The 25527-nt window shown below is 39.3% G+C and overlaps 1 protein-coding gene across 15 annotated transcripts in view; it reads right to left on the bottom strand.

The window, feature by feature from the left end:
* Positions 1 to 25527, bottom strand: part of LOC137240233 (protein abrupt-like) — a 935093-nt gene that overhangs the window by 590353 nt on the left and 319213 nt on the right. The gene's annotated exons all lie outside the window — the stretch shown is intronic.

Here is a 25527-nt window from a genome sequence, read left to right as displayed (position 1 = left end):
CGGAGCATAGAGTTCAGAAAATGAAATATCATGATGAAATATTTATTTTATATTTATTATCTCACTCTTTTTCTCACATTATATGAATACGGATGGTGAAATTTGAAAATTGTCAGCGGGAGTTGCGCGCTATTTTATTTCGTCCAAGTGCTAATTCCAAACTGTGATTTCATCTGCGCGTAACGTCAGCGATGGAAAAATTTATAAAATCAGAAAATTCTGCGGAGGGATCACTTAAAAATCAAATATTCCGGTAAGGATCATATAATTCTTTCTCACCAACATCATTTTGTGTTAAAATACAAAAATATAAGAGATCTATGCCGAGCTTTCCTCCCAAATTTGTGACGTACTCCATTTTTAATTTTGCCTACAAATTGGCTTCCAAATACTGTGGGTGTGCTTCCATACGTGGCCCCTCGATTTTTCTACATTTGTAGCAATTTGAATTCATGTATATTGTATAAAACTATAATGAATTGCGATTGTTTGAGCAGCGTATGTGCGCTAGTGCTTCTACATTTGCCGCGTGTAAGCGAAGCTTTCATAGACACCGTTGACGCTCACAATGAAAGCTTTTTCGAGAAGGTGGAAGGTAGCACAAATTCGTTGTAACATTTGAAATTATTGAAGGTTCTTTCCTGGACATTGACATCAAAATAACTGAGCCGGATAATAATGTTATACATGACAGTGAGAAGAAATCTTATGCCAAGGTATATACCACAACAGTAACCGTATAATGTATGCTAATACAACTAATATAATTCAAATATTACTGATAATTATTTTTGTATTATTTTCTTTAGCAACCACCTACACCTGGTACAGGTATATATCAAAAGCCGCAACAGTATGATCAAGCCCAACGCCGTTTATATCACGATCAGATGCCAAATCCGATAAGCGTTATCATTGAAAATCAAAATAGCGCTGGTTTTATTACTAATGGACAGGGTTTACTACCACCATTGGTGACCACAAAATATACCCCAGCGGGTCAGGGGATCAGAATATACCCGCGGTAGGTATGCCTTTCGTAAGAGGCGACTATAATACCACATTCAAGGGGCTGTGTAGCGCAACCCTTCAGGTTGCCAGCGCAATATATAGCTTCTCTAAAACCAATTGTCAATCTCACCTATCCGCGGCGAATCCTGTTCCACTAACAGACGAGGCTCTGGCGACCCCAAGCTCCTCATGGAACTTGGGGGTGGGGAGGGAGGGAATGGCCTGAAGGTTTAATGTGGCCACATAAATCGTTCCCGAGATGGTCTGGCTAGCACTTTAATGGTGGTGAGTTACCGGAGTGTACCGGATATGTATCCGGCAAAGGACCATCACATCGATAACACTCCCCAAAGCCTTTGGGAGCAACCTTATCGCTACAACAACAACAACAACCACAAAATATGTGGTACAAGATCAGGATAGCTCCTCGCCACGTTACGTTAGGTTTTGATATTCGAAATTAATATTTTGTTTGGCAATCATATTGATATTTCTCGTTTGCAGGTCCTCTTTGTATTGCATACCTGCAACATCTGATTTATTAAAAACAACAGCCTTGTCCATTACACTTACCACCTCACCAATGGCACGCACGGTTGAGGGTGAATATGAGCCACCCATTGTAAATTTTAGTGAATTGGTTCCAATTAGATGAAATCGTTGCAAGGCTCATATGCAATTTGTAGATGCTGGTCGTCGTTTCCAATGTCTTATGTGTAAAGTAACAACAGATGGTAAAAAAAATCTTTCACTTTTACTTGTGTTCATTGATCCATATTTTTTCTCAACAGTTCCAACTGAAAATTTCCAACATTTGGGCCACACCGGACAGCGTGTCGATAAATATGAACGTCCTGAACTTGTATTGGGTACATATGAGTTTTTGTGTAAAAAATGTTTGGGTGCCGATATCTGTCAAGGTAAACCTCAACTCTTATCCAACATCAATGCCTCGCAATCAATTGTGGACGCTGTACGCACTGCATTGGGTCCACGCAGTATGGACAAGCATATTGTTGATTCCAGTGGTCAGGCCACAATTTCAAATGATGGTGCAATCATTATGAAACTATTGGATATTGTGCATCCAGCCGTAAAACTCTAGTCGACATCGCCAAATATCAAGATGCTGAGGTAAGTTTTTTGTTATATTAGAATGTGTAGAATAAAAATTTTTCTCTTATCATGTCGGCGATGGCACCACTTCAGTAATAATTTAAGCAGGTGAAATCTTAAAACAAGTAAAGCCATTATATGTTGAGGAAGGCGTGCATGTACGTATCATCATTAAAACTATACGAAAAGCATTACAATTATGCATGACCAAAATACGACATGGCTGTTCATGTCGAAGCGCCAATCAAAAGAACAACAACGTGCATTATTGAAAAAATGCGCTGCCACAGCTATCAATAAAAATCGTCACGTTGTACTCCGTTAAGTTTAATAAACTTTGAGATTTTAAGCGTACTCAATTACACGTTGTATATGTTCCACAAATGGCCATAGGCTTCCTCTCTTAGGTAAGAGAGAATGGTCTGTAGGTACCCAATGGGAAATCTGAATACATTTACAATGAAATAAAAATAACAATTTAATATCAATAAGATATTTGTTAAGAAAAATCTTTCTTTCCAAATTTCTTTTCCGTCTATAACATCATCAAAGTTTAAAGATCAGACTATAGAAATTTCAATAGACAGAATAGCCCAATTACATCACCTTTCTCGTCTCATGAGAATATGAATAGAGTTTCTTATAGCGTTTTCTTTTCTGAAAAAAAACTGTTGCTTAAATAAATTGTAAAACCTTAATAGAGTTACTCCTGTCTACTTTTATAGTGCATGAAAAGAACATAAATGGCTATCCCGTGTATCCCTGATTCTCACAAGCGCGTTGTCAAAATAATAAAAATTCATTAACCATTATTGGCTTCATTTCAATTTTCTTCGGTAAAAATTTCTGGAGTTACGAAAAGCGATCAGCAAGGTTACACTGCCACGCCGTCATTTTATGCAGGGTAAAAGTGTAACGCTTTTGCGTTGCGAGCAGGCAACAATTTTCACAAAAGAACGAAATACCCCGTAAAGGCTTTGCCTGTTTTTTAGAATAGAACAATTTATATTTACAACCCTTGCGCAGCGCACAAAAAGCGTAACACTTTTGGCAGAATAGAATGAAAATTTAAGTAGGTTTTAATCGAATTTAATTTTGAAAATTATCGTTCAACACTAGCTGTAGTCCCATGACAAGACATAAAATGATTTTTTATTATTAATAAATCAGCAAGGTCTCTAATACACGACGATTTTTCTATTTCGTCTGTGAAAGTTGGTCGAAAAATGAGAATTTCTCTGGCAAATGATTCAGATATGTGTTTTTTTTATATATCTCAACAAATCCTAGAGTTTTTTTTAATAGATCAGTGCTATAATCGAATGAGCCAAGATCCCGCATTCCGGAATTGTTGTATTTGTAATTGAATTTGAAAAGAAGGTTTGTTGACGTAGCGCTTTTGAAATTGTTCGATTTATTACATTTCTCTCTTGTTTCGCTACCAGTTTTCGGAGTATTTAAAACTGTTACCTGAGTAAACGACTACGCCGAAATAAAAATTAAATTTCCGGAGTATATTTTTTCTTCCTTTTTGAAAGCGGGCGAACAACTAACATCAAATTGATTTGGTGGCTTGTAAAACCTTTCGGTTGTATTTTTGCTCTTTTAATAACAGAAGATTTCAAGACCGGCGCAGATTCCTGTAGGAACGATAATGACGACCTGGTAACTCACGTACAGAGTGTGGGGGAAGATTAACCCGATACCCCGATCGCCGATGATGAAAAAACTCCCCGGCATCCAATATCACAGCTAAAAAATCACAAGGTGCCAAGTAATGATGGGTTACCCGCCGGGCTGTTCAAACATGGAGGCGAAGAGAGAAACAAAAAAAGTGGGTCTTGCAGTAAATTTGGACAAGACAAAGTACTTCCTGTCATCGTGGCCTTTGTACCCACATCACTGTTGACGGATATACATTCGAGACTGTGAATAATTTCGTTCATTTCGGGAGCAGCATTAAAGGCAAAAACAATGTCGGCCTAGAAATCAAACGGAGAATAACTCCTGCCAACTAGTGCTTCGTAAGGCAATTGAAAAGAAAAGTCCTCTCTCGACGAACAAAATTCTTCTTTTAAGAGACACTCATCATACCTGTCTTGATGTATGGCTCGGAATCATGGAAGGTATCGAGAGTAGATAAGTTGGCTCTTGGAGTATTCGAGAGAAAAGTTCTCCGGAAGGTTAATAGTCCTATCCGTGATTTTGCCGGCGGGTATCGAAGGAGCTATTATGATGAGCTACATATATGAGCTTTACGTAATCATGACGATAGTGCAGCGATTGAAAATCCAAAGGCTTCCCTAGCTAGGACATGTTATGCGGATTAACGAATACGCTCCGGCAGTTTGTAAACAGAGGAAAGAGAAAATCTTCACTGATTTGGGGGAGAGAGTTGGAGGAAGATTTGACCTTGCTTGGTGCCCCGAATTGGCGACTGTTATCACAAAACAGGCTTAGCTGAAGTGTCGTCTGTGGAATTTTGGCAGGATTTGCAGATCGGGCCCGGACACATGTTTTGCTTACTTTTTACTCCTTCTTTTCTCATTCCGTATGAAAAAAGTAAAACAACTGTGAGTCAAATGTGAACAAACATGTCTTAAGACATAAACAATGAATTCACGTCATTTCATCCAATCGTCACTTGTAAACAATCAGCTTTCCATACGTATAAAATAAAAACTTCAACCAAAATACATGACTTTGTCACTCGAATAATATCAGGTTAATTACTCCAAATATTTTTTTTAGTAACAACTAAAAGCATTCTGAAATCCCAAAAGAACCGTTAAAGCTATATAAAAAAAATTGGTACCAATGGATTGGTATTTTTTTTGCAATCCAAAGTGAAATATGTTTGTTTAAGATCAGACGTTTCCTTTTTAATTTTAAATAGCATCATCTATATACAATACGATACACGCCAATGATTCAACTGTTTTTTTGTAAGCACCGCTTCGCCGATTTATTTGCAACATGCTCAAATCTCTAGGAAAATCCTTCAGTGTCCAGCGGTCAATTTCAATATATAGGAGCTGTGGCTTCTGATATATTGACGAACATATGAAAAATCATATATCTTTGAAGCTAAGAAACCTAGGGTAATGACATTTGCCGTTAGATGCAAAACATATTTTTTGTAACAACGGGGAGGTGTAAGTGAAATTGGGAAAGGGAGAGTGGCACCTCCCATACACATTTGTATTGTCATCAAAGGGCGAAACTGTGAAAAATATAAGACTTTAAATTTTAACAATAATAGTATTAGCATTCAAAAATCTACAGAAAAGCTGCTAATCCGCCTCCAATTCCGTATGTGTGCACGTGAGTAGAGGCAATCTAAATAAAATTTCCTCGTTTATCTGGCCAGCGTAAATAACAGAGGGATTATGGTCAGTATTTACGTAAGGAATGCCTGCCCCATGGCATGAGAGCATCGAAAGAGCCAACGTAGTATTCAATATCGAAAATTTAGGCCTAGCTATTTTAGATAAGCCATGGACTAAATTTGGTGAAGAGTTCTCAGTTTTTGTCCCAGATGTATGAGAGAGTGGTTTTATCCTTTATATAAATGGACAAAATCACCAAAAAATTTGTTTTTATATAAGAACGTATTCTTGCTGAACTTTGATTTTATAATTTTGACATAGAAATTGTAAAAATATTTATGAGAAATAAAAATATGAAAGTGGAGCGCATATTACTTGAATTGGAAAGTTTGCAGAAAAGGAGTCAACTTATCAATATATAGTCAATTAATTGCGATCCACTTTTATATTAAAAATATTTTGAAAATTTCTATGTCAAAATTTTAAGATCAAAGTTCAGCAAGAACATGGCTTTATATAAAGACATGTTTTTTGCTGATTTCGTCCACTTATATAAGGGAAATAGGTGGTAAAAAACAGTGCCTTATTTATTACAAGGTGAAAAACTTACTTTTATTAATTCAGAATGCATACAATACTTGTCTGTACTACTTTAAAATTGTTCATATATACCAAGCTTGAGTTGCTACAAGTGATTATGTGGATGAAGTTCCAAGATTGTAGCTCAATGGGAAGTTTTTTGATCGGAAGATTCCCCCCGTTTTGTACGATTCTTCTTAATATCCCAATTCGTGCGCTCCCTATCGAAAATTTTGTATTATGTTTTATACTGTCATCGACCTCTGAATTAAGTTTGAAATTTCAAGTCTCTAGCTCATCGAGAAGTTACTTAAAAGCCGGCTTCATGTGTTAAAATTCTCATTTAATTATTTCGATCCGGGGGCCACCTAACGGAATTTTTTTCCTTTTGTTCCTTTGTCACGGTGTCTTAACCTATATGTGAAGTTTCACGTTTGTAGCTCAATGAGAGGTTACTTAAAAATCGATCTGAAATTTCCCAGCTTCCAAACTCCTCTCCAACTATTTCGATCCGTAAGGCTCCTAACGGATATTTTCCCTTTTTGTTGCATTGTCTCGGTGTCTCAACCTATAAGTGAAGTTTCACGTTTGTAGATCAATGAGAAGTTACATGAAAATAGATATCAAATTTCTAAATTTGTATTTAATTATTTGGATCCGTGCGCCACCTAATGGAATTTTTTCCCTTTTGTTGCATTGTCTCGGTGTCTTAATCTATCTGTGAAGTTTCACGTCTGTAGCTCAATGAGAAGTTACCTAAAAATGTATATAAAAATTTGTCAAATTCTCATCTAAATATTTCGATCAGTGCACCATATAAAGGAATTTTTTCTCCTTTTGTTCCTCTGTAGTAGTGTCTTAACTGTCATCGGCCACTGAATTAAGTTTGAAATTTCAAGTATCTAGCTCATCGAGAATTAGCTAAAAGCCGGGTTATGTTCGCATCTAATTATTTCGACCCGTGCGCCACCTAACGGATTTCCCCCCTTTTTGTTGCATTGTCTTGGCGTCTTAACCTATATGCGAAATTTCACGCTTGTAGCTAAATAGAAGTTACTTAAAAATCAATCTAAAAATTCCAAATTCTTATCTAATTATTTCGAAACGAGAGCCACCTAACGGATTTTTTTGCTGTTGCATTTTCTTGGTGTCTTATCCTATCTATGAAGTTTCATATTTGTAGCTCAATTAGAAAATTCGCTCGATCTTTTTGTTGCATTGTCCCGGTGTCTTAACACATCTGTGAAGTTTCACGTTTGTAGCTCAATGAGAAGTTACTTAAAACCCGAGTGCCGTTCCGTACGATTTTTCTAAATATCTCGATGCGTGTGCCCCCTAGCGAAATTATTTAGTATGCGTTTTATACTGTCATCGGCTTTTGAATTAAGTTTGAAATTTCAAGTCTCTAGCTCGTCGAGAATTACCTAAAAGCCGGTTTAAGTTCTCATATAATTATTTCGATCCGTGCTCCAACTAACGGATTTTTTCCCCTTTTGTTGCATTTTCTTGGTGTCAGAACTTATATGTGAAATTTCACGATTGTAGCTCAATGAGAAGTTACTTAAAAACCAATCTAAAAAATTACAGATTTCCAAATTTTTATCTAATTATTACGATCCGTGCGCCACCTAACAGATTTTCCCTTTTTCTTGCATTGTCTCCGTGTCGTAACCTACACGTAAAGTTTGTAGCTCAATGAGAAGTTACTTAAAAATCGATTGCAAGATTTGTATTGAAAATGCGGACAAACATTCAACCGACTTAATCAAAACAAAATAATAAAAAGGAGTCGAGCCACACCCATTTAAAAAAAAATTAACTGTCGGACTTTACTATAGCATATCACTACTGAGGTTAAATATCATTATCATTTTATAACGTACATATATAATATTCTGTTAAGTTATTGCACTATTTATTACCATTCGATTCTTAAATTTGTGTTTCAAGGAAGCATGGTGGCATTACAATTTTCTTAATATCTGTTTATTCCCACGGTCCAAAACATAAATATTTTCAGTAGCCCTAATATGCGAGATGTTTACATTATGTTAACATCAACTGTTTGACTACTTTTTCAAACAGTTAACTATAAGAATGGAAAGATCTTACGGTTTTCAAGAGTTAGCGAAACTCTTGAAAGCGGCGGCTCTTCCACTTCTTTTGCATTCATCGAAAGGACAAGCAGCAAACTCCAGCCACCGCGATTCACGTAAGTAAAGGCCGTGACACAATGACATTTTTCATAAAGATGCGCTTAACACAAGCTTATGCATTCCAATAACATCGCCACAATCAACCAAGATGTTGCGTTTGTAAATATGAAAGAACTTCAGACTTGGCAATTGAAGTTTATTTCGCCTTGCCCATCCAAATAAAAAATTTCGCAAAGCACTGGTATAAACATTATCCGTACACAACAAAGATACTTGCTAACATATTTTGTGTCGTATTCATTTGTTTTATTATTGTTTTTACTTGCGAAAAATGTTAGAAAATTTACCGACCAGTGGGAAATATAATTTCACTTGAAAAGTATGTCAACACCCTTAACCAAAACATTTGTCACATTCTTCTTCTTATGCTTTGCTTGTAACAAAATTTGGGAGATGGCTACTTTTCAATATCAGATGGCGCCAGTGTCGCTCATTCTACCATTCTCATTCTACTGCGTGCAATGTACTCATAATGCATAACTTACTTACTTACTTAAGTGGCGCTTAACCGTCTAAACGGTTATGGTCATCCAACAAGGCGCGCCAGTCGCTCCTTCGCTCCGCCAACCGGCGCCAATTGGTCACACCAAGGGAGTTTAAATCGTTTTCCACCTGGTCTCTCCAACGGAGTGGGGGCCGCCCTCTACCTCTGCTTCCATAGGCGGGTTCCGATAGAAACACTTTCTTGGCCGGAGCATCATCTTTCATTCGCATAACATGGCCTAGCCAGCGCAGCCTCTGCGTTTTAATTCGCTGGACTATGTTGATGTCTGCGTATAGCTCGTACAGCTCATCATGAAATCTTCTTCGGTACTCGCCATCGCCAACGCGTAGAGGTCCATAAATCTTTCGAAGAACTTTTATCTCGAACACTCCCAAAGCCGCTCCATCTGCTGTTGTCATGGTCCATGCTTCTACCCCATATAGCAGGACGGGTACGATAAGTGACTTGTAGAGTATGATTTTCGTTCGCCGAGAGAGGACTTTACTTTTCAATTGCCTACCTAGTGCAAAGTAGAATTTATTGGCAAGATTGATTCTTCGCTGTATTTCAGTGCTGATGTTGTTGCTAGTGTTGATGCTGGTTCCCAAATAAACGAAGTCTTTTACTATTTCGAAATTATGGCTGCCAACAGTAGCGTCGTTGCCAAGGCGCGTATGCGCTGACTCTTTGCTGGATGACAGCAGGTACTTCGTTTTGTCCTCATTCGCCATCAAACCCATCTTTACCGCTTCTTTTTCCAGTTTGGAGTAAGCAGAACTAACAGCGCGGGTGTTTAGGCCGATGATATCAATGTAATCAGCATATGCCAGTAATTGCACGCTTTTATAGTATATTGTTCCAGTGCGGTTAAGTTCTGCAGCTAGTATAATTTTCTCCAGCATCAAATTAAAGAAATCGCACGATAGGAAGTTACCCTCTCTGAAACCTCGTTTAGTTTCGAACGGCTCGGAGAGGTCCTTCCCAATTCTGACTGAGCTGATGGTGTTACTCAACGTCATTTTGCACAGCCGTATAAGTTTTGCGGAGAAACCAAATTCAGACATAGCGGCATATAGGCAGCTCCTTTTCGTGTTGTCGAAGGCGGCTTTAAAGTCGACGAAGAGGTGATGTGTGTCGATTCTCTTTTCACGGGTTTTTTCCAAGATTTGGCGCATTGTGAAAATCTGATCGATGGTAGATTTACCAGGTCTGAAGCCGCACTGATAAGGTCCAATCAGCCGGTTATCAGTGGGCTTCAGTCTTTCGCACAATACACTTGAAAGGACCTTATATGCGATATTAAGAAGGCTGATTCCACGATAGTTGGTGCATTTTGCAGTATCCCCCTTCTTGTGGACTGGGAAAAGAACACTTAGATTCCAACTCGTCCGCCCATATTTTGCTAAGAAGCTGCTGCATGCGCCTTACCAACTCCTCGCCGCCGTACTTGAATAGCTCCGCAGGCAATCCATCAGCGCCCACGGCCTTGTTGTTTTTCAATCTGGTTATTGCTATTCTAACTTCGTCATAATCGGCGGTGGGACATATATTCCAGCATCATCGATTGCGGGATCGGGTTCTTCATCTCTGTGCCTTGAATTGCTGCCTCCATTTAGGAGAGCAGAGAAGTATTCCCTCCATAATCTAAGCACTCTCTGGGCATCAGTTACAAGGTCGCCGTTTTCGTTCCTACAGGAGTTTGCTTCGGTCTTAAAACCTTCCGTCTGTCGCCGTATTTTTTGGTAAACTTTTCGGGCGTTATTCCTGGTGGCTCAAGCTCCTCGCACTTACGCCTTTCTTCTTCTACTTTTTTCTTCCTGAAAAGACGCCTCGCTTCCCTTTTCAACTCACGATAGCGTTCACGTACTCCTCTTGTCGCGCTCACTTTTAACGTAGCCCGGGAGGCAGCGTCTTTTCTTTCGGTTGCAACGCGGCATTCTTCAAAGTACCAGTTGTTTTTTCGTGGCCGCCGGTAACCAATTTTTTCCTCGGCGGCAGTACGAAGTGCTTTGGAGATATGCTCCCACTGCTCGTATATTCCTTCAGGATGAGTTGTGCTCTCAGAGAGCAGGTGTGAGAGTCGAGTTGCGAAATAATTGGCAGTCTGTTGTGATTGAAGCTTTTCGACGTCTAGCTTTCCTTGTGTTTTTTTTTTTTGTTCCTTGGTTTTAGCCGCTTTGAAGCGGGTGCGTATTTTGGCTGCAACGAGATAATTGTCCGAGTCGATGTTAGGTCCTCGGATCGTGCGCACATCTAAAACACTGGAGGCATGCCGTCCGTCTATCACAACGTCATCGATCTGATTGCGAGTATTTCGATCAGGAGACAGCCATGTAGCGATGTATCTTTTTATGCATGAACCTCGTAGCGAGCCGCTTGCTCCAAGACAGACGCCCGCTTGCAGCTGCACCTAGAGGTGTACAGATGCTGCCGATGAGATTTCCCCCGGCTAGCCCTTAAACCGATTATGTCAGAGTGGCCTAGCCAGGTTGTCGCCTTCTCACATTAGCCCACCGCTAAACATAGGTGCGGCTACCCAGAGGATACTTGGCAGCAAGCGACCGGCAGTAGTGAGCTGCTTGAACCGCATGCAAAAGAATCCCTCTGGCCATTCCCAGGTGAATGGCGGTCAGAAGCTTTCCCCACTTTCGTGGACTTCTACACACGGCTCCACCCTCCTCAATGCAGGTTAACTCACGTAGCCCATTTTAGGAAGACAAACATTCTAAAAGGGAAGAAACGTGGTGCGATGGTAGCGTGCTCAACCTACCACACCTTATGCCCTGGGTTCACACCCCGGGCAAAGCAACATCAAAATTTTAGAAATAATGTTTTTCAATTAGAAGAAATATTTTCTAAGCGGGGTCGCCCCCCGGCAGTGTTTGGCAAGCGCTCCGGGTGTATTTCTGCCATGAAAAGCTCTCAGTGAAAACTCATCTGCCTTGCAGATGCCGTTCGGAGTCGACATAAAACATGTAGGTCCCGTCCGCCAATTTGTAGGGAAAATGAAGAGGAGCACGACGCAAATTGAAAGAGAAGCTCTGCCTTAGATCTCTTCGGAGGTTATCGCGCCTTGCATTTATTTATTTATATTTTATTTAAGAAACGAAAAAAAAACGTTGATAAAATACCCTAGTACTTTCGAAAATAACAAAGTAATATGGCATAAAATATTCGTGTTCAAAGTGTTTAAGCAGTAGACGAGTTTCGAACATACGTTATTCTGTATTATAATATTGTGCATTGTAAATCTTATCAAGTAGCGCAACTCACAACTGATCGCTCAAAGTCAGCATTCACACAAACATTACTCGGCTCCATATTAAAAAATGTTTTATACTGTTTTCACACAGAAACTTAATGATCTCATTTCACCTGCTAATGAAATTGTAAATTTTTTGCTTTCACACAGAAGTAACTGCTCGATTAGTATGAAGGATGAGACAGACAATCATGGCGGAACAATACAAGGTGGGAGCATGGTGACATACCTACAAACAAAAAAAATTCCATGTACTTGTAAATTCGATGGACAAATGTCAAAATCGTACTGCGCCGGCAGTTGATGTATCAAATCAAATAAAAAAGGTTATAATCAGCTGTTCGATGCGGCCACCTTGTATCGTTCCGCCATGCAGACAATGACATTTGCTTTGAAAACTAAGAAGCGTAAACGGAAGCGGAACGCTGCCAACAGAGTTGCATTGTGCTTTTGACTTCATTAGGCATTCGATTAGCTACTAATGAAATAATAATAGATTCGAATTTTGTAGGGAAGATTGAGCTCAATAAGCGTCTTAATGTAGAAAATTGCCTTTATTATTCAATAAGCCGTCTGTGTGAAATTAGTATTAGAAAGTACTTAGTTAACAATCAGGCACAAATGTTCCTATTTTTGGGATATATAGCATTTCTAAAACATTATTTGCAGTAAGAAAGAGAAAATTTTAGTTTATATTGAAGTATTTAGTTATATTTTTACATTTATCTGTAATATTGATGCAATGTACCGCTGTTCTTCCTGCCACTCCATTCGACTCCCTACCACTCAATTCGCTACATACCCATAATTAAGGCTGCCAAACTTTAGTGAACAATGATATTGCAAATTAAATATTATATATGAATTAAATATTAAGCTGTTAATATAAGTATATATTATAAATTATACCGATTGATTGTAAATACATGTCATAGATCTCAAAAAATTTAAAATATAACTTTGTATCCTTACTAATTGGGGTAAGTACACATTTTTAAACAATTATTCGGCTTGGGCAATTTTTCAAAGTTATTTTACTTAAGTTCCAACCCCCTCACTTCATATTCTGTTTAATTTTATTAGCCTTAAATTTAAAACTCAATTAAACAATGCCTCATAAATCTGAATATTTGTTTAGAAACACAAAAGTTTAAAAAATCTAAAAATAGAATGTTGTAAATACTTAGATAGTTGTATACATATTCAGTAAACTAACAAAGCCCAAGAGTTAAAATTGATTGGTGAAAATCTAGAATTAATAATTTCGTTTGTGAAGCAAGTCATAGACTCTTTTTCGAAACATTTTATTATACATATGTATATGTTTTGTTCTACAGAGGCGATAGCTTGGTAGACGGAGCAAGCTACTGCAATCCGCGGCACGTCGGTTCGAAACCAAGCCACATACCATTCGATTTTTCCTTTTTTACTGCAAGTGTAGATTTCTCTGGTTTAATATTTAAACAAAATTCTATGCGATAGTTTTCAGGAAGTCCGGGTTAGTCATATATGGAGTACAAAAAAGTTTATGATTTAGGCTTCGTGTAATAACGTGTATTAAAATTTTAATGCATAAGCTTGTGTTAAACTCATCTATATGAAAAAGTGCTTATGTGTCGGGGCTTTAATACCAATCTGAAATTAAATGTTGTAGCATAAGTATAATTTACCCTGCAAAAATCGTGTGGCCAAAAACGCACACATTCACTTGAGTTTTTTGACAGCCACAAATACACCCAGTGTATATGTGAGAATTCGGAGCATAGAGTTCAGAAAATGAAATATCATGATGAAATATTTATTTTATATTTATTATCTCACTCTTTTTCTCACATTATATGAATACGGATGGTGAAATTTGAAAATTGTCAGCGGGAGTTGCGCGCTATTTTATTTCGTCCAAGTGCTAATTCCAAACTGTGATTTCATCTGCGCGTAACGTCAGCGATGGAAAAATTTATAAAATCAGAAAATTCTGCGGAGGGATCACTTAAAAATCAAATATTCCGGTAAGGATCATATAATTCTTTCTCACCAACATCATTTTGTGTTAAAATACAAAAATATAAGAGATCTATGCCGAGCTTTCCTCCCAAATTTGTGACGTACTCCATTTTTAATTTTGCCTACAAATTGGCTTCCAAATACTGTGGGTGTGCTTCCATACGTGGCCCCTCGATTTTTCTACATTTGTAGCAATTTGAATTCATGTATATTGTATAAAACTATAATGAATTGCGATTGTTTGAGCAGCGTATGTGCGCTAGTGCTTCTACATTTGCCGCGTGTAAGCGAAGCTTTCATAGACACCGTTGACGCTCACAATGAAAGCTTTTTCGAGAAGGTGGAAGGTAGCACAAATTCGTTGTAACATTTGAAATTATTGAAGGTTCTTTCCTGGACATTGACATCAAAATAACTGAGCCGGATAATAATGTTATACATGACAGTGAGAAGAAATCTTATGCCAAGGTATATACCACAACAGTAACCGTATAATGTATGCTAATACAACTAATATAATTCAAATATTACTGATAATTATTTTTGTATTATTTTCTTTAGCAACCACCTACACCTGGTACAGGTATATATCAAAAGCCGCAACAGTATGATCAAGCCCAACGCCGTTTATATCACGATCAGATGCCAAATCCGATAAGCGTTATCATTGAAAATCAAAATAGCGCTGGTTTTATTACTAATGGACAGGGTTTACTACCACCATTGGTGACCACAAAATATACCCCAGCGGGTCAGGGGATCAGAATATACCCGCGGTAGGTATGCCTTTCGTAAGAGGCGACTATAATACCACATTCAAGGGGCTGTGTAGCGCAACCCTTCAGGTTGCCAGCGCAATATATAGCTTCTCTAAAACCAATTGTCAATCTCACCTATCCGCGGCGAATCCTGTTCCACTAACAGACGAGGCTCTGGCGACCCCAAGCTCCTCATGGAACTTGGGGGTGGGGAGGGAGGGAATGGCCTGAAGGTTTAATGTGGCCACATAAATCGTTCCCGAGATGGTCTGGCTAGCACTTTAATGGTGGTGAGTTACCGGAGTGTACCGGATATGTATCCGGCAAAGGACCATCACATCGATAACACTCCCCAAAGCCTTTGGGAGCAACCTTATCGCTACAACAACAACAACAACCACAAAATATGTGGTACAAGATCAGGATAGCTCCTCGCCACGTTACGTTAGGTTTTGATATTCGAAATTAATGTTTTGTTTGGCAATCATATTGATATTTCTCGTTTGCAGGTCCTCTTTGTATTGCATACCTGCAACATCTGATTTATTAAAAACAACAGCCTTGTCCATTACACTTACCACCTCACCAATGGCACGCACGGTTGAGGGTGAATATGAGCCACCCATTGTAAATTTTAGTGAATTGGTTCCAATTAGATGAAATCGTTGCAAGGCTCATATGCAATTTGTAGATGCCGGTCGTCGTTTCCAATGTCTTATGTGTAAAGTAACAACAGATGGTAAAAAAAATCTTTCACTTTTACTTGTGTTCATTGATCCATATTTTTTCTCAACAGTTCCAACTGAAAATTTCCAACATTTGGGCCACACCGGACAGCGTGTCGATAAATATGAACGTCCGGAACTTGTATTGGGTACATATGAGTTTTTGTGTAAAAAATGTTTGGGTGCCGATATCTGTCAAGGTAAACCTCAACTCTTATCCAACATCAATGCCTCGCAATCAATTGTGGACGCTGTACGCACTGCATTGGGTCCACGCAGTATGGACAAGCATATTGTTGATTCCAGTGGTCAGGCCACAATTTCAAATGATGGTGCAATCATTATGAAACTATTGGATATTGTGCATCCAGCCGTAAAACTCTAGTCGACATCGCCAAATATCAAGATGCTGAGGTAAGTTTTTTGTTATATTAGAATGTGTAGAATAAAAATTTTTCTCTTATCATGTCGGCGATGGCACCACTTCAGTAATAATTTAAGCAGGTGAAATCTTAAAACAAGTAAAGCCATTATATGTTGAGGAAGGCGTGCATGTACGTATCATCATTAAAACTATACGAAAAGCATTACAATTATGCATGACCAAAATACGACATGGCTGTTCATGTCGAAGCGCCAATCAAAAGAACAACAACGTGCATTATTGAAAAAATGCGCTGCCACAGCTATCAATAAAAATCGTCACGTTGTACTCCGTTAATTTTAATAAACTTTGAGATTTTAAGCGTACTCAATTACACGTTGTATATGTTCCACAAATGGCCATAGGCTTCCTCTCTTAGGTAAGAGAGAATGGTCTGTAGGTACCCAATGGGAAATCTGAATACATTTACAATGAAATAAAAATAACAATTTAATATCAATAAGATATTTGTTAAGAAAAATCTTTCTTTCCAAATTTCTTTTCCGTCTATAACATCATCAAAGTTTAAAGATCAGACTATAGAAATTTCAATAGACAGAATAGCCCAATTACATCACCTTTCTCGTCTCATGAGAATATGAATAGAGTTTCTTATAGCGTTTTCTTTTCTGAAAAAAAACTGTTGCTTAAATAAATTGTAAAACCTTAATAGAGTTACTCCTGTCTACTTTTATAGTGCATGAAAAGAACATAAATGGCTATCCCGTGTATCCCTGATTCTCACAAGCGCGTTGTCAAAATAATAAAAATTCATTAACCATTATTGGCTTCATTTCAATTTTCTTCGGTAAAAATTTCTGGAGTTACGAAAAGCGATCAGCAAGGTTACACTGCCACGCCGTCATTTTATGCAGGGTAAAAGTGTAACGCTTTTGCGTTGCGAGCAGGCAACAATTTTCACAAAAGAACGAAATACCCCGTAAAGGCTTTGCCTGTTTTTTAGAATAGAACAATTTATATTTACAACCCTTGCGCAGCGCACAAAAAGCGTAACACTTTTGGCAGAATAGAATGAAAATTTAAGTAGGTTTTAATCGAATTTAATTTTGAAAATTATCGTTCAACACTAGCTGTAGTCCCATGACAAGACATAAAATGATTTTTTATTATTAATAAATCAGCAAGGTCTCTAATACACGACGATTTTTCTATTTCGTCTGTGAAAGTTGGTCGAAAAATGAGAATTTCTCTGGCAAATGATTCAGATATGTGTTTTTTTTATATATCTCAACAAATCCTAGAGTTTTTTTTAATAGATCAGTGCTATAATCGAATGAGCCAAGATCCCGCATTCCGGAATTGTTGTATTTGTAATTGAATTTGAAAAGAAGGTTTGTTGACGTAGCGCTTTTGAAATTGTTCGATTTATTACATTTCTCTCTTGTTTCGCTACCAGTTTTCGGAGTATTTAAAACTGTTACCTGAGTAAACGACTACGCCGAAATAAAAATTAAATTTCCGGAGTATATTTTTTCTTCCTTTTTGAAAGCGGGCGAACAACTAACATCAAATTGATTTGGTGGCTTGTAAAACCTTTCGGTTGTATTTTTGCTCTTTTAATAACAGAAGATTTCAAGACCGGCGCAGATTCCTGTAGGAACGATAATGACGACCTGGTAACTCACGTACAGAGTGTGGGGGAAGATTAACCCGATACCCCGATCGCCGATGATGAAAAAACTCCCCGGCATCCAATATCACAGCTAAAAAATCACAAGGTGCCAAGTAATGATGGGTTACCCGCCGGGCTGTTCAAACATGGAGGCGAAGAGAGAAACAAAAAAAGTGGGTCTTGCAGTAAATTTGGACAAGACAAAGTACTTCCTGTCATCGTGGCCTTTGTACCCACATCACTGTTGACGGATATACATTCGAGACTGTGAATAATTTCGTTCATTTCGGGAGCAGCATTAAAGGCAAAAACAATGTCGGCCTAGAAATCAAACGGAGAATAACTCCTGCCAACTAGTGCTTCGTAAGGCAATTGAAAAGAAAAGTCCTCTCTCGACGAACAAAATTCTTCTTTTAAGAGACACTCATCATACCTGTCTTGATGTATGGCTCGGAATCATGGAAGGTATCGAGAGTAGATAAGTTGGCTCTTGGAGTATTCGAGAGAAAAGTTCTCCGGAAGGTTAATAGTCCTATCCGTGATTTTGCCGGCGGGTATCGAAGGAGCTATTATGATGAGCTACATATATGAGCTTTACGTAATCATGACGATAGTGCAGCGATTGAAAATCCAAAGGCTTCCCTAGCTAGGACATGTTATGCGGATTAACGAATACGCTCCGGCAGTTTGTAAACAGAGGAAAGAGAAAATCTTCACTGATTTGGGGGAGAGAGTTGGAGGAAGATTTGACCTTGCTTGGTGCCCCGAATTGGCGACTGTTATCACAAAACAGGCTTAGCTGAAGTGTCGTCTGTGGAATTTTGGCAGGATTTGCAGATCGGGCCCGGACACATGTTTTGCTTACTTTTTACTCCTTCTTTTCTCATTCCGTATGAAAAAAGTAAAACAACTGTGAGTCAAATGTGAACAAACATGTCTTAAGACATAAACAATGAATTCACGTCATTTCATCCAATCGTCACTTGTAAACAATCAGCTTTCCATACGTATAAAATAAAAACTTCAACCAAAATACATGACTTTGTCACTCGAATAATATCAGGTTAATTACTCCAAATATTTTTTTTAGTAACAACTAAAAGCATTCTGAAATCCCAAAAGAACCGTTAAAGCTATATAAAAAAAATTGGTACCAATGGATTGGTATTTTTTCTGCAATCCAAAGTGAAATATGTTTGTTTAAGATCAGACGTTTCCTTTTTAATTTTAAATAGCATCATCTATATACAATACGATACACGCCAATGATTCAACTGTTTTTTTGTAAGCACCGCTTCGCCGATTTATTTGCAACATGCTCAAATCTCTAGGAAAATCCTTCAGTGTCCAGCGGTCAATTTCAATATATAGGAGCTGTGGCTTCTGATATATTGACGAACATATGAAAAATCATATATCTTTGAAGCTAAGAAACCTAGGGTAATGACATTTGCCGTTAGATGCAAAACATATTTTTTGTAACAACGGGGAGGTGTAAGTGAAATTGGGAAAGGGAGAGTGGCACCTCCCATACACATTTGTATTGTCATCAAAGGGCGAAACTGTGAAAAATATAAGACTTTAAATTTTAACAATAATAGTATTAGCATTCAAAAATCTACAGAAAAGCTGCTAATCCGCCTCCAATTCCGTATGTGTGCACGTGAGTAGAGGCAATCTAAATAAAATTTCCTCGTTTATCTGGCCAGCGTAAATAACAGAGGGATTATGGTCAGTATTTACGTAAGGAATGCCTGCCCCATGGCATGAGAGCATCGAAAGAGCCAACGTAGTATTCAATATCGAAAATTTAGGCCTAGCTATTTTAGATAAGCCATGGACTAAATTTGGTGAAGAGTTCTCAGTTTTTGTCCCAGATGTATGAGAGAGTGGTTTTATCCTTTATATAAATGGACAAAATCACCAAAAAATTTGTTTTTATATAAGAACGTATTCTTGCTGAACTTTGATTTTATAATTTTGACATAGAAATTGTAAAAATATTTATGAGAAATAAAAATATGAAAGTGGAGCGCATATTACTTGAATTGGAAAGTTTGCAGAAAAGGAGTCAACTTATCAATATATAGTCAATTAATTGCGATCCACTTTTATATTAAAAATATTTTGAAAATTTCTATGTCAAAATTTTAAGATCAAAGTTCAGCAAGAACATGGCTTTATATAAAGACATGTTTTTTGCTGATTTCGTCCACTTATATAAGGGAAATAGGTGGTAAAAAACAGTGCCTTATTTATTACAAGGTGAAAAACTTACTTTTATTAATTCAGAATGCATACAATACTTGTCTGTACTACTTTAAAATTGTTCATATATACCAAGCTTGAGTTGCTACAAGTGATTATGTGGATGAAGTTCCAAGATTGTAGCTCAATGGGAAGTTTTTTGATCGGAAGATTCCCCCCGTTTTGTACGATTCTTCTTAATATCCCAATTCGTGCGCTCCCTATCGAAAATTTTGTATTATGTTTTATACTGTCATCGACCTCTGAATTAAGTTTGAAATTTCAAGTCTCTAGCTCATCGAGAAGTTACTTAAAAGCCGGCTTCATGTGTTAAAATTCTCATCTAATTATTTCGATCCGGGGGCCACCTAACGGAATTTTTTTTCTTTTGTTCCTTTGTCACGGTGTCTTAACCTATATGTGAAGTTTCACGTTTTTAGCTCAATGAGAGGTTACTTAAAAATCGATCTGAAATTTCCCAGTTTCCAAACTCTTCTCCAACTATTTCGATCCGTAAGGCTCCTAACGGATATTTTCCCTTTTTGTTGCATTGTCTCGGTGTCTCAACCTATAAGTGAAGTTTCACGTTTGTAGCTCAATGAGAAGTTAAATGAAAATAGATATCAAATTTCTAAATTTTTATTTAATTATTTGGAAACGGCAGAGATCGCTGGCGGCAGATGTGTACGCGTTGGCTGTTAGAATCCAAGAGGCCGGTTGTATAGCAAGCTACAACCGTTTACCCGCAAAATCCTCCGTTTTGGAGGGGAAAGGCACCCACACATCAACCCCGACATGCATATGCATGAGTGCTGACAAAAAGCACACATGCACATGCATGTACATACATGCACATGCATCAGGGTGATGGTGTGGGTGGTTATAAATTAATTCGAGTATCGATTTGCAGGGTTGCATGGGGGGGACCGCAATCAGATGCGGAGAAGTTAGGCATCCTGCTTAAACATGCCGGCCCCCCTTGCGATACGCAACATCGTTTTCCGCCAATGACCTCCGCTGAAACGAGAAAAATTCATATATAATACTTACACACTAACTTAATCTAAATGAGAGTTCGCCAGCTTCGCGGGTGGCCGGGAATCCTTCCCGACTTGCTCAGCATGCCACCTAAGCTAGGATGAAAAGTTAACGGTTATGAACAGATGTAAGTGAATATTTCTTGCCATTGAGTTATACGTAATTCTTAAATCTAGAAATTCAGAACGTAATATATGTATAGTCGATGGCCAGTAAGGCTGGACGAAGAGGCCGAGGTCTCCGTTCCAGAATGGCACCATTTTTGTTATTCTTTGTTTTTTTTTTTGTTGTTCCGGATGGAGAGGCCGAGGTCTCCGTTCCAGACTTGCAGTTTTTTTTTTTTGGTTGGACGAAGAGGCAGAGGTCTCCGTTCCAAACTCGACGGTTTTGAGGTTTTTATGGGCTCCACGAAGAGGCCGAGGTCTCCGTTCCAGCGTCTAACTTGTCGTATCGCTCTCAAGGCAACTGTGGCATTTTTATGGATGTACCTGGGCGAGCGGCCGTGAGGTTGGTTGGGTGAAGCGGAGGTGTTTTATTACAAACGTATGTTAGGCTAAGTATGTTTTGGGACTGCCCGGGCGCCCATATGGGTTAAAAAAATGCCGATCCCGATTTTGTGTTTTGCGGGTTTTCGGTACCCGGTTGCCTCTTTTTATGCAACACTAATATGACATGCCGAGCCAAGTAGGCATACATACATACATATGTACACAGGTTTGTTACAAATATGCCAACGGCAAAAGACAAAGCAACTGAACATTCATACACACCCGTGTATAGAATGTAAAATTCCATTGAATTGAAAGAAGCGGTAAAAAAATCGAATGATTTTTTTCTCGTTCTTTCAATTCTTTTTACTACGGCGCAAGGACAATTGAGGAGGAAAAATGGTAAGTTAGTTTTAATATTTATTCATTTGAATAAATAAAAGAATTTTTATTTTGGATTATTAATTAATATTCCTTTTATTTTCAGGTGCCTAGTGATGGATGCAGGCGGTTGGCGTGATCCGGAGAATTATTGGTTTTGTGTGTCATTCCTTTTTTTTTTATTTTCTAGGTTACCGGCATTAAAAAAGGGGTGCTCCATCTGCGCCGTCGGCCGCGCCGTCAGTTGTCACACTTTTGCGATGCCCATTTGTGCATTTATTAATGGATTTTTTTCTCTTCTGTTTCATTTCAGATAAGTACTTTTTTACAAATATAGCCGGCTACAGATGTTGACATGATTCTTTTCGAGCGTTATCCAAGGAATCATTTGGAAGTGTTGAGTAGAGACTCATTTTTTTCACCCGAAGTCAAAACAATTTTTTTTTTTTTCCTGTATGGGAGTGGTGCGAGCATTCTTATCAAGTGGTTTGCGGGGCAGTGGACCCGGGGAAGTCGGGCGTGTGCGTTGCAAATAAAAGAAATAAAACACCGAATTAGTATCAAAACAATAACAATTTATTCACTATGTAAAGAAGATGTGGTTATTAATTATCAAGGGTTCGCTAAGGTGAAAGTTCAAAACACAAAAGGTGTGCAAGAGTACACTCGCGGTATGTAATGAAGGGGCCTAATTAATTCCAACCCAAAGTATTGGGTAAAGAGAGAATTAATTAAACGCACGCTTCACTATGCACAAATAATTACTTGCAATATTAATTCCCGGAATTTAAGATGGGAATTAATTTAATGCACAAGGATGAAAATAATTATTTGCACACCCTTCAACATACAACTTATTACCGCGTACAATATGCACTTGGCACATTCAAATTCATACGAATGAATTGCAAAAAAAGGCAAATTGAAAATTAAAGTTATGTGACAATGGCTAGGAGCCAAAATTGTACAAAATAAATTCAAGAGGCAACTCAGATTTTTAACATTAATTATTTTCAAATCTTAATTCACTGACACTCGCACTGTATAAAATGGCTGATTTAAATAACTCACTTTTTTCTTACTCACCTGGGGCTAGCAGCTGGCTCTTTGACGTTCCAAATAGAAAAAGAAAGTTCAAAACCGCGAACAAGTCCGCGGCACCTGCCGATAGCTAACTTTCGTTGAGTTTTTCCCCTTCAAAGTTAGCTCTCGGCTGGTGTTAGCCGTTACCGGTAATAACAATAAATAAATAACTAATGTGCGTGTTAGGGTGGTCCGAAATATTTAGGCTGGTGGCCTAAACATGCCGGCCCCCTTGCGGCGAGCAACTTGAAACTCGGTGAGTACGCCAGCAACCTTCCTAAGGTGGGATAAACTAAATAAATTTAAAAAATATGAGACGGTGAGTGCGCCAGCAACCTTCCCAAGGCGGGATAAAACAAATAAATTTAAAAAATATGAGACGTATGTATAGTAGGATCGTAAGTACGATCTCCGGCGGACATCCGTGCTCGCAGTAATGCAGCCTCGCTGAACTTGTGGTATAGTTTACGGTTTTATAGTGGGTGGGCTCCGGACACGACGAGGCCGAATATTGTGGCTTGGGTGAAGAGCCCGCCGACAGTCGACGCGGGTGTGCCGCCGACCATAATATTGGCGTAGACGTCGGCGCCCAAAGTGAGCAACACTGGCGACGATCGGTAAAACGTCGGATCGGCCAGCTTCATGAACTGGAATGGGGCCGCTACCGACGGGTCCAGATTTGCCGTGGGGTTTAACCTGGCATAGTTTGCTATTACGGTGGCTTGGGTCGTGATCTTTCCCGCGACCCCATACTTTCCTCGAAGAACGATGGTGCACCTCGACAGACGTGCGGTATTGTTACGCTCCAGGTGTAGATCCTTGCACAAATTGGCATCGATAATGCTGGTGGGAGCGCAGGCATCTAACAGGGCGCGGACCAGGTGTAAACGGCCTCCTGCCTCAATTCGGACTATGGCTGTCGGCGCGATGGCGATCAATGCTCTAGTTATAGTCGGTGCCGCTAAACTATCCCGGAGTCGACCACTTCTGAAGCCGGCTGGGGTTGTTGTTTGGCGAGCGAGGGTGGTTGTGGTACCCTCCTTGCGTGGTTGATACGGGGCCGCTCTGCCAGTAGAGAGTCGGGTCGAGCGGAACGGACGCGGCTCCGCGCCGCCCCGGCGCCCACTGGCATTGCGGTGCGATGGGCGGAAAGGACGGGTCTCCGCGCCATCCCCGTGTTCCATGTGTCGCTGATTGCTTTTCTGCTTCTCATGCTGAAGCAGCGGTCGGAAGGATCGTGCTTCTCCACTGGCCGTTGGGGCGATGGCTAAGGCGGCCGCACCTCTCGTGAACTCTTCCATCTCCTTCTCCTCCTCTTCCACCTGTTGGGCCCACGATCGTGTGTCCTCGGTGATGTTGATCGATATCACCTCGTCGCTTTCGTCGTCGTCGCGCTCTTCGCAAGGGATCGGGCGTGGCCGTGCTTGCTCGTCCTCCATGTGAAGCGTAGTGTGGTGTGGTTCACGGCAGCGGTGGCAACGGTCGTTGCTAGGGCATATCTCTAACCGATGGAACGGCGATAGGCAATTAGGGCAGTGCCGGTGTATAAGGACGGCCCGGAGGCGTTCTTCTGCCGACATTCCCCTGTACCGCGGGCATAGTCCTATGCCGTGGTTCTTCTGGCACAACCGGCAGGAGACGGTGAAGGAGTCAACGCGTTGCTCCGTCTTGGTGCGTTTGACCGAGAAACCCGTCATTCTGGAACGGGAACTTGTTATTATTTGTTTTGCATTTTAAGGGAGTTGGGTGGCGTATGGGCAGAGAGTAGAGGCTTAATTGGTCGAGCTTGTGGTTGGCGTACTCGGGATAAAGGGTTGTGTGGAACGAATAATCTTATTAAGTTATTCTGTCGATGTAATGATGGGTTTGTAGTGGTTGAAACCACTGTTATATTTAATATAATTTTATTGAGATACGCCTAAAGGTATCTTTAATTTTGGTAAATATCCTCATCATAATGAAATTCTGATATTGAAAGCAGTCATTTTTTGGTGTTTGCCTAATACAGGCAATATGCGGTAATATACGCTACATTTGTGTAGCAGATGGTATCACGAGTTACCCGTGTACTTTCACGGCTCCTTGTAGTTGCCCTACAAAAATTTGGTCACAAAACTCACCCACGCCGATACAAATGTGGCTGTGAATATAACCTATGAATCCCTGTAAAATGACTAGTCAAATGACGTCGTGCATATAAATGTGCGACAAATGTAAAGAGGCCTTTACTCGCTGTCTGGGAACACTCTTTGTGTTGATTTGGGCCATGTTGTGTGAGAATCACAAGTTGTGGTGTGTTTGTTGATTCCAACACAACCCTGGCGGGAATAGCCTACACTAACGAGTGTGGCAATTTGTAGGGCTGTCAGCTGTTCACTCTTCCAATCGTTGGAATGAGACCGCTGTGCGGTGCTGCCCATTGCAATGTATTGATACATAATGGTCATGTCATGAAAGTATTTAGGGACAGCTTGCGTCTGAGTCCTGACGCGACATTAAATTTAAAGTCTGTTCTAAAAAGTTTAATTTCTCCCTTGTTTGTAACATCGAAAGCATAGATGACACTACTTTATTCCTGCTGGGATTTCAAGCAAAAAAGGGACTGACGAAAGTCTGTCGAAACTTCAATACACAAACAAAGCAATTTCTGTCATGAAAGCGAGACCACTATTGAGTGTGACATGTTTAAAATGTAAAACACAAACAAAATCATGCACAGATAAACCGCGAAAATTATTTCGGTCTCGAG

This window comes from Eurosta solidaginis, chromosome 2, assembly GCF_040869045.1.
Source record: "Eurosta solidaginis isolate ZX-2024a chromosome 2, ASM4086904v1, whole genome shotgun sequence".
Classification (NCBI taxonomy): domain Eukaryota; kingdom Metazoa; phylum Arthropoda; class Insecta; order Diptera; family Tephritidae; genus Eurosta; species Eurosta solidaginis.
This window is presented reverse-complemented; position numbering and strand designations above follow the sequence as displayed.